Consider the following 9,650-nt stretch of genomic DNA (forward strand, 5'->3'; position numbering starts at 1 on the left):
ACGACAATGATGAAGGGTTCGAGAACATTACATTAATTGGAATGAACAATGTTCCACAGAACTCCAAAATATTCTGTCAAAGAGCTATTGTAGTGCTCCACAATTAGCAATTGTAATGTTCTCATATTGAAATTGACAGTTGTAGTGCTCTCAAATTGCTGTTGTAGTGTTCAACGAAACTTTTCGATGAAACATTTCAAAGCTTTACTGACAGACAGACAACTCTGGGATTTTAAATATATGAATGGGATGTACTAAGTTCCAGAAAACTCCAGTATATTCTGCCAAAGAGCTATTGTAGTACTCCACAATTTGCAATTGTAATGTTCTAATCTGGAAATGTACCGTTGTAGTGCTCTTAAATTGCTGTTGTAATGCTCAACGAAACTTTTCGATGAAACATTTCAGAGCGTTACTGACAGACAGACAACTCTAGGATTTTATATACATGATTACATTAATATTGAGACTTGCATACTGAGGGTGCTATTATTCCCAAGTAGCTTCCGTTGGTTCCTTGTGCAAGTATAGTTGTTCTTGCAATAATGGAGTCGCAACTGCGGGCGGTCAAACATGCATATGCTCAAGGTCAGGATTGTTTTGACAAATTTCAATAAGGTGAAGGTAAATCGCAGTCAAATCTCAAATTTTCAAGAGCAGAAATCTAGAAAACCAGATAGAGGTTCAAGCTAAATATTTAATCGATTGGTCACCATCAGCATGGCTTTGCTTTACAGCCTAATGGTAAGGACCGTGGCTATAAAGCAAAGCCATGCTTTAGTTGTCTGGGTTCGATTCTCGATCGGTCCAGGATCTTTTCGGAATGGTAATTTCCTTGACTTCCCTGAACATATACCTTACGCTTGACCAGCGTACACATAAATCCCACTTTTTCAAACCCTCCTTTTCTTAAATACGTTCTAAACTGCAAAACCATTCATATTGTATATTGCAATACCAAGTTATCTCAGATTTATGCAAAAAAAATAAAAATAAAAACAAGAACATAAAAACCAAATTCCGGATAATCGAGTCTAAAATTCCGGATAATCGAATCCCGGATAATCGAGTCCCCGGATAATCGAGTCCGACCTGTACCGCTCATACAAAATATGTTCAACATTTGAAAAACTGTTCGAGTTCAGTATTATTTTAGTCAAATTAATGCATTTTTTAGCTTTTTCGTCATAAAATCCATCGTTTTTGCCACTCACGGTAAGGCAATAGGAACACTTAGATGCACGAATAAATGCAATAAAATATTTTTTTTTTTCTGGAAGTTTTCAAATTCACATTAACCCCTCTACCGGCAGCTTCATTTTTTCACCACATAAAAATATTTTTGCATCGTTATTTCACAAGTTTTCAAAAAAAATAACTCCTCTACTTTTTGGAATCTGTATAGGTATTTGTGGTCATCTAGTTTTGAAGATTTTCCGGTATTCCTTGGGGGACCGACACTTCCCAGAAACAGAAAAGCTATTGCGATTTGAATATTTTATTGTAGTGAAAAATTGAAGCTGCCGGTTGAGCGGTTAATTTGCCGCTGGTTCCATACATTTTGGGCTACATTGTAACATAAAAACAGTATAAATCGATCCAATAGTTACTTCTTGATAAATGTTTGAATTCAAAATTTGTTTCATTTGGTGCTAAAATGAAAATGATATAACTGAAGATAAGTTTTCTAAAGAAACTTTGGGTAAAAATTACCAAAAAATAGGTACCGTAAAATGGGGTGTTGAGGGATGAAAAAAAATTCCACTTAAAATTCGAGCAACTTCTAGTATGCCAATAATTGAACAAAATACAGTCCTACCATTCTCCCGGCGTGTATATCAAAAGCCAGATATGAGATAATCATAAAAACGTGTGATTTTTGACGAAAATGCAAAATGGGGTGTTAAGGAATTTGAGCTTTGTATATAAAACTATATTTTGCCAACAGCAAAAAAAATATTATTTTGGTCAACATCGTTGATGTGTCTCTTCAACTCTAAAAGTCTTATTCAATTTGAAAATGATATTACTTCAATATAATTTAAGTTGGAACTCCTGAAATGCTAACCGTTTTATTTCAACTGCTAAATCTCTCATACCTATTGATTCTATTTTCAAGCAAGCTATCAGTGCATCGCACAATTGTCTTGAAAAGATTTGTATACTTATATGCAGTATTCGTTACCTAGAACAGTGCAGCGCAATCTTGTCATGACTTGTCAAAAGAAGGAAAATTTCAACAAGCTTTAAATGTGAATAGGGTAAGCAGTGCTGGGAATGGTAATAGTAGTAGGCTTGAATTTCGCGAAAATCACGTGGCTCTTCCCAGTACAGTAGTTCAAAAATGCGAATCTCATCAAGTAGCCTATGTTGGGTGAATGAATCTTCTAATCTAATCATTGAAGGCTCTAAATGCGGGAAATGCAGCGGGAAATAGAACAAATTTCTACAGTAATTTTAGGTTGCCCTTAGCAACGGGTATTTTGTAATTTTCAAAGCTATTGTCTACAGCAGCGATGGGCGTGTGTTTCACTGACTGCGCTGACTGTGATTGGCTTTGTTTGGCTAGTGAATTTCAGATTTTTTCCCAACCCTGAGGGTAAGTGTACAATTTGCCTTTGAAATAAAGCACCACACCAAATCAGAGTGGTGTAAAAAAAATCATACTGATAAATTGCTATTTTATTTGACTAATTTAAGGCCAAACTTAGCCCATCAGTGATATCCATAGTGATATCCTATCGCCATCAATGCACTGGTGATGGAGTAAACAGCATGATGTTGATGTGATATGGAATGATCCGAATTGTATCGCAGTCGGCCTGTACAGATCAGAAAATGTTGAGCGTTGATAGTGACAGCGAGCAACTCTGCACCAAATAACGGATTTGCATGTAACACCCAGTGGCATGATCGGGAAAAATCCTAACGAAAAGTTTCCAATATAGAGTTGAAATCACTCACACTATACCGCACACTATATATTTTCCAAAAAGAGCTCGGAAATAACCTTATATTATAATTGTTTATCTAGGACTTAGGAAATACTTAAAAGAATTAATAGCTCCAAAACCATCTCAAATAAGATAATCATTGACTTTATTGACTTTTTTAGTAGATCCCTTAACTTTACATTGCAGTTCAACTTCACGGAAGAACTCAAAACTATATTGAAATATATTACGGCATAAATTTAATGAGTTTAGTTACTTAGAAAAGTTAGAATAGATAATTCCTTAACACCCCACTTATTTTCAAAACGGGACTTTTTTCATAAAAGTTTCTAAAAATCGAAACCCAGACATAATTTTAAGAAGTTTTTGTCTGTACTATGATCTCAATTAAATTTCCTTATCTTCTACCTTACTCGCGAATTTTTCTCAAATATATTCCATGGTTTTGAAGATAAATGTATTTAGACCATAAAATTCAAACAAAAATGTTTTGACAGGTTTTCAATTTCTAGAAACCACAATACTTAATATTAATAGACGGCTTCTATTACATAATGCGGTTCACAATCCTCTGAACAAATCGAGCATTTCAGATGACTTATATATCGACTTTCTAGGTTTCTGTGATTTGTCGAACTTGATTGAGAAGTTCAATCCCTTAAAACCCCACGAGTCCTTAACACCCCATTTTACGGTAATTTTGTTTGTTCTAGAAATAACAAAAAAAATCTCGTTAACTTTTTCGAATCGACGTAAGAAATTTTCACAAGGTTTGAAAAAAAAAGAGAAGAGATACAACCTTAGTTCAAATCAAATTTCATATCAATCTACATTTGGACATTTTTTCTCCACGTGTATCCTCAAAACTTTACATATAACCAGCACACTCACAAAAGTTCTGATTTTCTATCATATTCCCACAAAACTTGATGACAAATGGCAAAATGATAAACCGTTTTGCTCACTCACCACGTATTTGTACCAGTTTTAGATTGACTCGAGTAGTGTTCGTGGTTGTCACTTTTTGCGAAAGATGGAAATCTTACGTAGGTACGTCGTTTGGTAATTCCGAAAATTAAACGTTTTTAAAATTATTTCGAAGTGGATATCAAAAAGTCTAAATTGAAACACCATCCATTTTCTAATCACGTGGGATAAGTAAAAAGTTTCTTATTAGAGGTTGAATTTGTGGTCACTCTTTAAATAGCCATATGTTACACATTCAACTTGGATTAAAGAGTTCGGTACTTTTTAACTGGGCTCGAATTGTAAAGCGCGAAAAGTACTGAGAATTCGTTTTTTTTCGTTTGTAATTACTGATGCTCAGTATTTTTTTTTGTTTTTACTGCTTTACGGTAGTTGTCCACATTGAACTTCGGTAATACCTTAGGTTTACCGAAAATTTGGATCTCCCATATCATATATTGTGAACCTTACAAATTCACTGCAAATTTTTATCTGGGTTTTCCAGATTTTTGTAAAATAGAGACTCAAAAAATCTGGAATTTTCCAGACAAATCAGGATGCGTGGAAACGCTGGATACAGCGCATTCAACCGATTCCTTATCGACAGTCAGCAGATGATTGCTTCATGAACATGAAGCAACATTATCTAAGAAATTCGCATCTCTGTTAAAATAACTTTTGGCCATGACTATTCAAGGTAAGTGATGTAAAACCAGTGTGGATTGTCTCTAGAGCTGCCTCAAAGCGGATCTGAAACTAAAATACAGTTCACATGTAACGGGAAGATGACCAGCTATCGCAGTCCGGAATACCGTTCGTAAAACTTAAAAACTCAGTAGAAATCCGTAGTCTAAAAACCCTGTAAAATTGTACCGACTTCGATTATCTAAATTGGTTGTGTAGTAAGGTTCGCAATTATCATAAAAAAGCAGATCTTGCTGAAGATTTAAACGGTGCCTACTTCGAACAGACGAGTAAAAAGAAGACGTGGATTGAAAATTTTCAATTTAAGAAACTGCACGGAGATCCCTTGAAATGTCAATGTAAAGTTAATTTTAAATAGAAACAATGCGGGTGCGGGCTACCCACATATGAAAAGTTCTAAATACTTCAATGAAGTATTCCGTTCCGAGAAATGATTCCTCCGAGGATTTATCCTGCATTATATCCGACTTTCTTAAACATAAATAACGAGCGATAGAAATACAATTGCTGTCTCATGATCTTCTTCTTCCTCTACTTGGCATTACGTCTTCACTGGGACAGAGCCTGCTTCTCAGCTTAGTGTTCTTATGAGCACTTCCACAGTTATTAACTGAGAGCTTTCTTTGCCCAAGTTGCCATTTTCGCATTCGTATATCGTGTGGCAGGTACGATGATACGTCCAGGGAAGTTAAGGTAATTCTTATTACGAAAAGATCCTGGACCGACCAGAAATCGAACCAAGACACCTTCAGCATGGCTTTGCTTTGTAGCCGCGGACGCTAACCACTAGGCTAAGGAAGGCCCCTGAGATTCACGCACCTAGGGCAAAAATCTCGTTGATAAAGATAGAGAGAAAAATGGCGCTCTGCCAACAGAATAACCCAACTAACAATTCAGAGCCACAAACAAGCATGCATGTTTAATTATTGTTCAATAATGGTAATGGCAGCTGAATAATAAATTTGCTCTATAAAGAGCTGAGAAGGTGCTTTTTTAACACAAACTTAGATCAATGTTCAACGTTATGCATTAGAATGAACAAAAGTTGAATCGCCACTTTTTAAACGTTTCCAAAGATTCTCATTCGACTAGTCAAGATTGTTCTACAAATGAGCTGAACAAGACATGTTTCCCCCAATTAAAAAGCCAATATTCCACTAAACAAATGTATATGTATAAAAGGATATTCAGAAGACGAACTAACGTTTTACTTGCGTCGCACTTCAGCTATTCCCACATGTTTAACATAAGCATGAATAAGAGCTAAATAAGTATCTTATAAAATCCCAATTCAGCTTCAGTATATTATAAGAACAGTTGATCCAATAGAGGCCAAAATGACGATTAACAAACACATTGTTCAGCAATAAATAAGCCTTGTAAAAGCGATCACACTATGGCTAAATTTCATTGAATGGACAAAATATCCGAAATTCATGTTGAGTTCCGAATGCATTTCAAAGCTCATAAATTATGCTTTCTTAAAACTTTTGAAATAGCTGTTCAGAAAATAAACATAGTCAGTCTCCAGAAATGCAGAATTATTGTGAAAAACAAAAATAAACATTTAAGCTACGTATTCCGAGAAGGAGCAAAGTACTTGCAAACAAAGCGTGATATTGACTTGATTGACATAAGAGATAAAATATCTGAAGACAATATCAAAATGTTGTTCCTGGAACTTCTAAACCTATGAAAAATTTGATGTACGCAGATCTAATAAATAGCTCGCAGTTATTGGTAAAATCTTGCAGAATCTAAATATGACATGCCAATTTTGTTCTAGTAGTTTATTTTAGATATCATTTCAAGATATTTTATATCATATATCTATCAAGTTAATATCACTTTAAGCTATCCACATTATATTTTCTATTGCTAAGCTTTTTTCGCCTGCTCGGGATGTTTTTCCGTACAAGAAAAATGGAAATTTCTTTGACAGAATTCATTAAATAAATTTCTATAGCCAGCTACATTTGAAATGACTTTTCTTCACAACTGAATAAATACTGCGCTCTAAGAAAAATGATTTACTTGGCCATTTCCGAAAATAAAAATCGCATATATATTCGAATATTTTTCTATTCAGGTGGGTTCTGAGGACTAACCCTTCAAATGATTCAAATATATTCATACAGAGAACTTTTACTTCAATGAAATAGGCTTATGAAAAATACAAATACATAAAAAAATAATCAAATTATAATTGATAAAATTCTTTAAGTTAATTAATCATTTTTGAACAAACTAAAACTTATTATGAAATTAGATTAATCATTTCAGACTGTTTTTACTTTGTGTAAGTAAACATTATTTTGACCAACATCGACATAAATTTTCTCACTGTGCGCTAAAAATAGCCGACTGAACTCAGCTTGGATCAGCACTAAACAGCAGCTGAATAATATGCTTGTTCAGTTGTAGATTAGCGTACCATGTGTTGGTTAGACGTTGTCGAATAGAAGCTCGAACATGGTCAATATTCAGCTATGCGAAGTTTATATTTTGCACTGGACGGTATAACGATCAATTCTAGGATGGCGCAGATGGCAAGGCATACCGCTGACGATTGGAAGGTCTTGAGTTCGAATCCAGTATACAGGCGATTTTCAAATAAGATTGTTGTACTATCATAATAATAGTGTACACTACATTTCCCGAGTAACACACATGTTATAATTGTGTATTATCAACTGATATATGACTAGTTTTGGTCATATATCAGTTGATAATACACAATTATAACATGTGTGTTGCTGGGGTTATAGAGTGCCTAGAAAAATATTTTTTTGTTTTTATTAGTCTTTAATTATTTTTAGACCAGCCGTATAAAAGCTGAACTAAATGCTTGTAAAACGTTTTTAAAGCTGAAAAATAAAGGTGGTATTCAATGACATGCTTTAAAGTTTCTCCAAATTTGTGTGAACAATGCTTTAACAAAGGTTGGCCATGGAAATTATTAAAATGTTATAAAACATGATGCTGGATAAAACTGCCATAATGGTGTTTGTTAAATGAGTGAATGTTAGTTGGGAATCACTCCCAATTATAGTAGAATTAAAGCTCTCTACTCATAAAATTCTATAGGAAATTTACTGTAGCTGTTATAAAATATTGCTGGATTTGTTAAAAGTATAGCAAGAAAAAAAATGTCAGAAAGACTTACACACTTGAAAACAAGCTACAATTGCATCCATGAATTTAATCGTTCTATTGAACCGATCAGATGATCAAGCGTCTCTATTACCTAGGTATATCGTAACAGAAGACTTCTGGTCATAAAATGGGTAAGATGACGCGCCTTCGTGGGCATTCTTTGTAGTGAAATATACAATAGTGGCCTATTGTATTCTCCACCAAACGCGGGGTCATCATTATTGTCGAACAATGCCCTGAACCTATCCAAGACCAAATATTCTTTATCTGATGAGCTGTGGGGATAACGTGTTTCCCAGATAAAAAAAATCTGGATCCCCTCAAACGGCCTTGAACTTCCGCATGATCGAGACGAAAGCAAACTTTTCCATCCCACAAAGAGGTTGCGCGATCGACTCCCAATCCAACACGCGGGTAGACGAGCAACAAAGCGGAAGTAATATTTTGCTCCGAAATGTTGATTCGGCGTCGTCGTCAGCTGTTGCGCTGCCCTGACTGATGTTGATCCGCACACATGCACTCCCGAGCAAAAGTTTGGGGTCACCCTCTAGAAACATACAAAAGTGTTTTGTCGATATCTTTGTAGTCACAAATTCTCTATAGCTTATTCGAAAAGTAATACGGCATTACAACCGCAAAAAATTACTGAAATATTGACACAAATGATTTGCATGCATCCCACGTGACCCCAAAATTGTGCACGATGGGTGTCGAATGAGCGATACAGAGTTTCAATTAGACGTGTATTACCTGAGATATGGACAAAAAGCTTTATGTTTTAGGGGGCGACCCCAAACTTCTGCACGAGAGTGTAATACACGTCTTCTTCTTCTTTCTGGCATTACGTCCCCACTGGGACAGAGCCTGCATCTCAGCTTAGTGTTCTTATGAGCACTTCCACAGTTATTAACTGAGAGCTTACTGTGCCAATGACCTTTTTGCATGCGTATATCGTGTGGCAGGTACGAAGATACTCTATGCCCTGGGAAGTCGAGAAAATTTCCAACCCGAAAAGATCCTCGACCGGTGGGATTCGAACCCACGACCCTCAGCTTGGTCTTGCTGAATAGCTGCGCGTTTACCGCTACGGCTATCTGGGCCGTGTAATACACATGTGCATGGCGAAATGGGAAAAAAAAATCACGGTTCAAGACAAAATAGTGCCACGACGAAGGTGTGAAAATACCCGATAGATGGTACACACAGAAACACGGTATAAACACAGGCCAAATGGGGTCGAAGTCTGGTCTCAATCGATCGTGATCTCGGCGGCGTAGAGGGACCCCGAACTGAAAACACGAACCATCTTCCGGCGCAAAAGCCTAGATAATGGTGGAAAACGCAATCACGCCCGCGGATGGGAATCAAAACGTTTCTTTTTGTTGTTTATTGTCCGCCGTGAATTTCGATGATGCGATCTTACACTGCTTGGTAGCGAAGTTCTTGGGGAATGGTATTGAAACCGATTCTATCAGTTTTTTTTTCTTGTAACACTGAACATGCAAACAAACTTATTTTTTTTAACATTCTTCATTAGTATCTTTCCAAACATTACATTCATTTCTTATATTTAGGTGTTCTGTGTTAGAAAGCTTCTGCAGGATTTTTGTCTGGTTTCAAAATTGGTACAACCTTAGCATTTTTCCATTTGTTAGGAAAATATGCCAATTTGAAACATTTCGAGCACTCGACACTGAAGAAGTCTGTAAGTCGCAGACGAAATAGGCCTATCTGTCAAGATAAGCAACACATATTAGAGATTAAAGGTATTTGCTCGCCTCAAAAGTGATTTTAGTATTTTATTTTTTTTTTTTTTTGCAAAAATGAAGTGTTAAAGTTCAATTTGTAGTTTTAAACATACAGTTGAAG

This window comes from Aedes aegypti, chromosome 2 (genome assembly GCF_002204515.2).
Source record: "Aedes aegypti strain LVP_AGWG chromosome 2, AaegL5.0 Primary Assembly, whole genome shotgun sequence".
Lineage (NCBI taxonomy): Eukaryota > Metazoa > Arthropoda > Insecta > Diptera > Culicidae > Aedes > Aedes aegypti.